The sequence below is a fragment of the Thunnus albacares genome, chromosome 15, assembly GCF_914725855.1.
Source record: "Thunnus albacares chromosome 15, fThuAlb1.1, whole genome shotgun sequence".
NCBI lineage: Eukaryota > Metazoa > Chordata > Actinopteri > Scombriformes > Scombridae > Thunnus > Thunnus albacares.
In genome coordinates, this window is record NC_058120.1 from 2763492 (window position 1) to 2771863 (window position 8372).

An 8372-nucleotide genomic window follows, 5' to 3' on the forward strand; every position below is an offset into this window, starting at 1 on the left:
AAACTGGATCAATGACTTGTCCAAGAAGTTGTCTGAGAAGTAGATATCTTCTCTCAGTTTGTCAAATAAGTCTATCCAAAACTGGACACACTCACTTTGCAAGATCAGCCACCATTGTTTAATCCTCTGGTTTCCAGTGCTTGGACCAAAGCTTAGACTGTCTGTTCCAGCTTGGTTCTCAGAAAAATGCAAAAACCGCTGCATTTCCATCTCCATTTTCTGTTCCTAAATCAAGTCTGAGTCATGGCGTGGCACCCACCAACATTGATCACAGCATCCAGCTGTAGCCTGCAAGAATCGGTGGTTCATTGTTTGTTTTGTAAGCTTTAAGCCATATCATCTTTCTGGAAAACCCATCAATGCATCCATTGATTGCAATTCCACATGGTTTAAAGGGAAACTTTTCTGATTTTCAACCAGTATTGTATAATGACAGTGTGAGTAGTATATGCAAATGAACAATGTTTAACCTCCGTCCATGTTGCCTGCACCCATAACCCCTTGCTCATTTGCTGGCAAATGTCCACCAGGTGAAGCGAAATCATAGGGCACAGAATTAAAAAATAATTGCACATTTCTACAATATAGGTCACTTACAGTAGTTTAAAGAAATCATCATATTCACAATGAATTTTACCTTTAAGCTTGTTGTAGCCATCAATGTGTCTGTTTGTTGGCCTCAGATCAACACCTTCACCATCCAATAACTGTAGCAATATTCAAATTGTTTCTGTCAGTCATAATCCCATGTAACCAACATTTTTGGTACGTACATCTGTAACCATGACACTGACCAGATGTTTCCAGTTGCTGTTCAATGAAGGTTGCCACATCAGCCACATCGGCTTTATTCTTTCTACGCCAGAGCGGCTTCTTGCTTAAAATCCTTTCAAGGGTGCATTTGCTTAGTACAATCCCATGTGAGTCAGCAAGCAAATGAAATATTTAATCTGTTGTAAAGCCACATTTAAATTAGTCCTCAATATACTCACAATCCATTTCTGTGTCAAATTGATTAGGAAAACTCATGCCGAAGAGCTGCTACTTTGACTGTTGTGTGAAAGTATTTCATAATTATGACATTTTATCTAATATTTTTGACATTTTTTCTCATAATTTTAACTATGAGTATTTTTTTTATTATAAAGCCTAAGTTTTCATATTTTTTTTTGGGGGGGGGGGGGGGGTCAATTTTTTGTGAATAAAGGGCAGATATATAAACTGTGTATTAAAACAAGAAAACATTAAAAAGATAAAAGATTTGGTACAGAAAGACCTACCTGATACCAGCTGATAAGCTTTCAGTTGGTTTTGTTGGTTTTTAATTGGTTTGGTTTATAATTGGCTACACGTTAAATAAACACTATGTTATATCAATCTGTCATTAAGTAAGCAATCAATTTACATGTCTCTAATATTACGTCGATAATGCTAGAGGATAAAGGACAGAGGCATAAATACAAGTTAAATCAATAGTGACCTTATATATACCAACAATGTGTCGATTTTCCAATTCCTGTTGAGAAACCAGGTTGCGTTTGCAGGAAAACACCAGTCATCCTGCCTGTTCACTCCCCTCCTCCCTCCACAGCCACCCAGTCAGAGACACCAACTGAGTTCACAATAACTGTGGGTCCACTGCACTGTACATGATTCAGATTCTGGGGATCCACAGGTTCTTTTGCCTCCTCTGCGGTATAACAAGCACAACAGTGCCTGCTGTCTCCCTGAGGAAAGGACACTGAAACTTTGATCTTAAGGATGTGGAGGATATATGTAGCAGCAGGCCTGTTGTGCTGAGTACAGAGCCACTGCAACGGCACAATGTTCATGAATTTTGATTCAAGTGGAGGTGCTCGCAGGCTATCAGCTGTCAGTGTGATTGAAGGACAGGTGGTGGTGGTGGTGGTGTCAGAATTAGCTTGTAGCTACAGTAAGTGGCTTCCAGGACATCCAAATAACTGGGATGCACAGTAGGTGAACATAAATCCCCACATGCCTATAGTGTAAATATGTAACCAAGACCATGATCTTTCCCTAACTGTAAACAAGACCTCTGAGTTCCCTTAACATAACGATGAAAACGCAGATCATCATAGATATCAGGAGCAAATAATGTAGAAAACATGTGAAAAATGTCAATTAACATTTTGTAAATATGTTCAATGTGAACATTTTGTCACTTGGCAAATCAGTTCAATTAGAATATTTCTCTATGTTGATTAAAAAGATATTCAGGGGACATTACATGTCTCACAAAGCACATTTGTTGTTGCAAATTAGAAGTCCCTGAACATAATATTTAGGAGACAGGGTTGATGCCTGGGAAGTAAACAGATGTTAATGTAGAAAGCCTTTGCACAGTCACAGCTCTTTACCATTTGATTAGTTTTCAGAATGTGTTCATAGAATATGTTTTACACACAAATCCATGCACAAACAGAAATGGAAAAAAAAGAACAATTTGTGGTTTACCTGCTGGAGCTATTCCTTGGTGAATAACAGTTTATCCATTCGACCAGCACTTCTGCAGCCTCTCAGGTGGATGCAAGGTTAGTTGTTTCCCCCTGCGCCCAGCCTCTATGTTAACCTAGGCTTAATCATGTCCTCAGTTCAGCTCTGTACTTAACACAAACACACGAAACTGATATCCATCTTATCATCTAACTCTCAGCAAGGAAGAAAATTACCTATATCTCAAAATGTCAGCTACTTATTTAATGCACAATAGCAGATTCTCACTGTTGCCACTCAGATGACCAACCTTTTCTCATTCCCAGATTGTCCAATACTGACACTTTGTCACGCCCCTCTGTGTCTCATGCAGATGCACAAGGTGCCCTTAGATACACCGGGCTTTCAACTAAATCCAATATTAGACACTCAGAGCAACTGCCCTGGCCATCTGTTGATTCTGATGTTAACCCGACTGCGGCACTATATGTCGCTGTGAACATCAGTCCCATTGGAGAAATGAGTAAGTATTTTCCTCACTGTCAATTCCCATTTTAAGATTTTCTTTTAACGATATCTAACATTTCTCAACTCAAAAACACGAAAGTTGCCTTGATAATTCAACAATACAAAACATTAATGTTATGGCTATCAGTTTTAATTATTTTTTCTTCAATTCTGAGAAATCAAGTCCTTTTTTTCAGTTTTGGATAGCAGAAGGCCATGCATTACCTTTTGTTTCTATCATGGATGAATCATGAGCAAACATGCACAAACCTAACAACCTACTGTTATAGCTGTCTTAATTCACACTTAAGAGTTTTTTTTTAACCCAGAGAGTCTAAGAGCTGAAGTAGTCAACATACTGACCCATGATGAAAACCTCCAGTCCCTGCAGTTTGTTATACAACATTGTTTAATGAATGTTAAAAGGAGGGAAAATGTGAGTTGGGTTGCAGCAGGTGGGTGCCTGTCAAGGTTTATAATAGCACTTGATTAATAGGAGCTTTTTGAACATTTCATAGCATGAGTTTCAGGCCAGACTGATTAATAACATATGAATTCCAATGATTTGGGGGGCCTCAGAGGGGGAAATAGCACTTCCTATAATCAGGGATATTAAGGTGATTATGTCCAAATCTTGTCCATTTCACATTTGTCTTCAAATGATCTCTTTAATGGCCTCAGATACACACTTTTACCCCTGGAGATGAATTATTACCTAGCAGTGATTGTGCAATAACTGCAGGGAGGCCTTTTAAGGAAACAACAAATTCAGACATATCCAACTAAACAGGTAAGGATAATTCTTGTTTATTACAATTTGGGTCTCATTTTTGTTAGTCTCTCAGTTATAATAACATTGTACAGACCAAGTTAATTTCTGAAGTCTGGAAATTGGGTGACATCTGTAAAATTAATTTTGTCTGGTCAAGATACACAAACAGACTAATTATTAATAAAGGGATTATTGTGGACATTTCAGGTGCGCTCACTCTCTGTCTTACCTCAAAATAAAATCTCAGAACTCAGTTTCCTGTTCACCTAACCTGCATGTCTTTGGACAGTAAGAGGAGACCCACACAGACAAGAGGATCTTACACATAGAAAGTCAGTTGGCCAGTTGATTTGAGCCCCCAGATGTTCTTGCTGTATTGGCCTCCTCAATTTTTTTTTTTTCACAAAATGACAACAAAACCAAAAACCAACTAATAAAAATGGGATTTAAAACCCAATGAAATAAAAAGCAAAAAGACAATGTAATTAGGGTTAAGGGCATGCTCTAGAAACACACCTCACTACCTCGGACCTAAGCTAACGCTAGCTTACTTGGAACACTGAGCCATGTACACTTGGGTTAACGTTAGCAACTTTAGCTAAATTGTGCTAACACAGCAGATATCATTATCAAGTAACATTAAACTTTGCAACAATAGTCTGACTTGGAGCCAGGGAGAGCAGCAGGTGTGCGAACTGTCAATCAACACCCACATGGCAGACATCAAAGCTATTATAACTCTTCAAATCTTATTAACAGAACAATCATTTCCAAAATGTCCACCAGCACACTTATTAGATAGCTTGAATTTAGAGATTGAGACCATAATGACTCATTGAAAAAAAATGGTTGACTCAGTATTTCAAGAGAGAAGTTGAGAGTTTTTGAATGGGACTCAGTTGGAGAATCTAGTGGCCGTCAGTGGTATTGCACTTTAAGGGACCTTATGGCTTCAGCCCCAAGCTGTGTTAGTTCCCGCTTGGTTGTAGCACTACTAGTCACACTGCAGCAGAAAGTCAAATTAGAAGCGCTACACTGGAATTGCTAAATGCTGTTTCTTGCCTTGTCATACTTTGCTATAGTATTTACACCGTGTTCTCAGATCTCTGCAGTTGGTACAATAAACATAAGAACCCAGACCTCAAAAGAACAAGAAAAGTCACCCAAAGATATTTACGTATTCCTGTGAATCTGCCACATTGGTAGATTACTTTCCTTTTTCGCATGACAGACCTTCAGTCCTCAGTTGAATCATGATAGCAAACTTTCCATATGTCTTTCAAGCCTGCCGCAGGGTCGATTTCAAAATAATGGCTTTGTTTTCATGGCAACAACATCTTTAGTTGAATGATTGATAAAAATGGTTGACTGTGTGAAAACCAGTGTGCTGCATGGTGACTGAGACGTATGGTGTTCCATATTTTTCAGAGATTGTGTATACATCTTTAGGTTGCTGTGGATTGAGGTAAAGGCATCAGAGACATTTATTGTGTCATGTTTAAGCCAAATCCTCAGGCTCTGGTGCTGTTTATGCGTGGAAGATGAAAGGCAATCTGCAGGCAGCACACTCTAGATCTGAATCATTTCATGGCAATATCCAAGGTGAGGCTGATGAAGGCCTTGTTCTGCTAAGTAGTTTTATGTCTCTGTTGTGGAGCATCTAAAAGGAGCAATATTAGACCTGTGTGGACTGGGAACAATAAATGCAGCAGAGAAATAAAAATCCATAGCGACTGCGAGTGCAGAAACCTACATGGTAGAGATCAACAGATGACAGTGTGCTCAGTGGCAATGACTCCGCCGGAGAATACAGACCTATCACTACATGGAAGCACATTTTTTCTGCATGGGTTACTGCGAAGGACGGCCTGTGTGTTTGCAAGAAAAACATTTATACAGTTGCCATGGAGACGCCAAAGTTCAGCAACTCGATGCTGTTGTCAATGACATACTCTGACAGTGTGTAGATTATATTGTAGCCCAGCCATGCTGCCACACAAATATGATTCATGGCGGTGCCACAATGCTGCACAAATCATAATAAAAAAAAGAGTGAAAGAGTGATATCCACTGTGTTTTATTGTTATAGGGTGACGTTAAAAATGATTTATTGTCAGAGAAGAGTAATTCTAGTACATAAAGATAGTGTAAAGCACTACAGAGCACATATTACTAGCTCTTGGAGATATCTTGTCAATGAAAATGAAGGGGGAAGTGCAGATCTAACACTAGAACTGCCATGGGGTAAACATTTTTTTTGTAAAATGTTTTAGTAAAATATTCATGTCCCCAGGCTTTGACTGTTCCTAAAGTAATGTTATGTAGCACCCGCTGTTGTTAAAAATATTGAAGATGAACCCAGATTAAAAACAGGGGCAATTATACCTATAACCGCCACCAGGTAAAGGCCAGTGCAGATCAATGATTCGCAACAAGACTGGACGCAACTTGCAAAAGAATCCCTGACGTCTGAGTGTAAATGTTCTAAAACTGGCCATCACATCAAAGCAATGATCATCTACGCACAGCAATGATGAATACCCCACTACTTCTGCGTTGATACATTATATTAAGTGGATTAGCTGGTTTTCTGTTTGTGTTTACCTGGCAAGAAAAAAGAAAGAAATAGATAACAGTGACAGTGAGTTGTGAGCAGTGTTTGCAGTAACACTTAACTCAATAAACAGCGAACTAGGAAACTGAGGATCTGGAGCCGTCTTTGGCTACTGCAGCAGCAGAGACAGGGTGCCTACACCAATCTATGTAAAGAGTTGGAAGCCAGCGCTATACCGGCTTTTATCAATTTCACTCACCTATAGGAGTTGCTGAGGGCACTAACACAAAGACAAAACACCAACTTCAGGGACTACATTTCATCTGGAGAGACTAATGTTAACGCTCCACTTCTTGGCAACAGGTGAGAAACATTCTGTCATGCAGGCCTGTAGTCAATCATGACAGACCTAAAAGTTGAGTAAAGCCAGCTCCAGATATAATCACACAAAGGGATTATCTGTTGGCTCAAAAGGGATGGTCAGTTTTAAGTCACTCACAAAGATGTATCCTTTTCCAGGTGATAGTTTCAAGAGTCTTGCCTACCTGTTCTGCATCTGGCTCTCCACTGTTGCTGATATCATCCCCGAGACCTGCAGTGTAATCCACAGCGTTCTAAACAATGACTGCTTAAAGGCAAGTTCTGTACATTTTAAATTACACAAAGAGTTTTGCTGGTTAAAGTATAATATATGTATTTCACCAGCAGCTATGATGGTGAAAGAAAAATGGGTAAATACATATGAAAACATTATGGCTAACAAGAATATTCATATGTTTTATTGGATGAAAAAGTCAAAGTACAAATTATAAGTAAAAGTCTAAATAACAAATCAAATAATTAAAACACAAACACATTTCATTAAGTCATAAATTGAAGAATATTTCTTTTACAGATGCATCAGAGAGGAGCTTAATATCTTAGAGATGAAGAAATTCCTGCACACTGCTCTTGCAATGAAGACAATTACTAAAATTAAATAATCAACATCTTAAATAACCAATGTATTGAATAATCAACATATTAAACAATCAACATATGAAATAATCAGCATATTCAATAATGAACATTAAACAATCAACATATTGCATTAAATAATCAACACATTAGATAATCAACATATATCAATGTTTCAGTCCACATGGAACATCATCAGAGCATTGATTCTCAGACTATTCAGATGACAATACTCTGATGACTGTGGTGCATAGAGAAATGTCTGGTAAGTAATTAGGTAGCGGGGGGTGTAGGTGTGACAGGGATAGGCTTGGTTGGACCAGCCTCTCATTGTAGCCTGGTAGCATGCTTCCTCTAGCTGGTGCTCTAACCCAAGCAGGATGTTCTCATCATGGATTCACCTCATCTTCTGCTCAAGGTTTTCACAAAATATTAATTGATTGTGATCTGATCTTCTACTTTTTCTTGGCTTTAATTTCAAAAATAGGTGCCTACTGCACTGAGGACATAAGTTTCCTGTTTTTCTATTTCACTTCTATTTTTCTTCTGGGCTGGAATGATATTAAGCTGGATGCTGCCTCCTACTCCTTCCGGTTCACTTCTCTCTTCCACCTCCTGCTCCTCAACTTCCTCCAGCCCCTCCTTTGGTTCCTCATTCTCTTCTTGCTCATGATCCTGTAAAGACACACTATAACTATAACTATAACCATAATTAATGCATATTCCATATAATTTAATTTGGTCTTTTTATTTTTCAGTGTCCCAACACCACAGATGAGTGGAAAAAAGTGGCAAAGGGATTCCAGGAGCAGTGGCAATTCTCAAATTGCCTTAGAGCTTTGGATGGGAAACATCATAATTGTACCTCCTCCATCCTCTGGCTCAACATATTACAACTACAAGCACAGCTTATCCATTGTACTGATGGCCCTGGTTGACAGCAGCTACAGAGTCACAGATTCTTATACAGACGTGGCTGTAATTATTGGTACCCCTGCATTGTATTAAGATAATGCACCATTCGCCCTGAACAGTGTTGAAATTAAAAGATATTTTATTATCAATGCACGTCTATGTTTGGTTTGCAGTGGAACAAAACAAGTTGTGAAAATAATTGAATTCATGCTT

At 38.6% G+C, this 8372-nt stretch overlaps 1 long non-coding RNA gene across 1 annotated transcript; it reads left to right on the top strand.

Annotated features, from left to right (window-relative positions):
* Positions 1-1322: 1322 nt before the first annotated feature.
* On the top strand, positions 1323-6916 carry LOC122998470. The gene is made up of 3 exons (XR_006407429.1): positions 1323-2977; positions 3643-3751; positions 6807-6916. It is a non-coding gene; the product is annotated as an uncharacterized LOC122998470 (long non-coding RNA).
* Positions 6917-8372: the final 1456 nt, after the last annotated feature.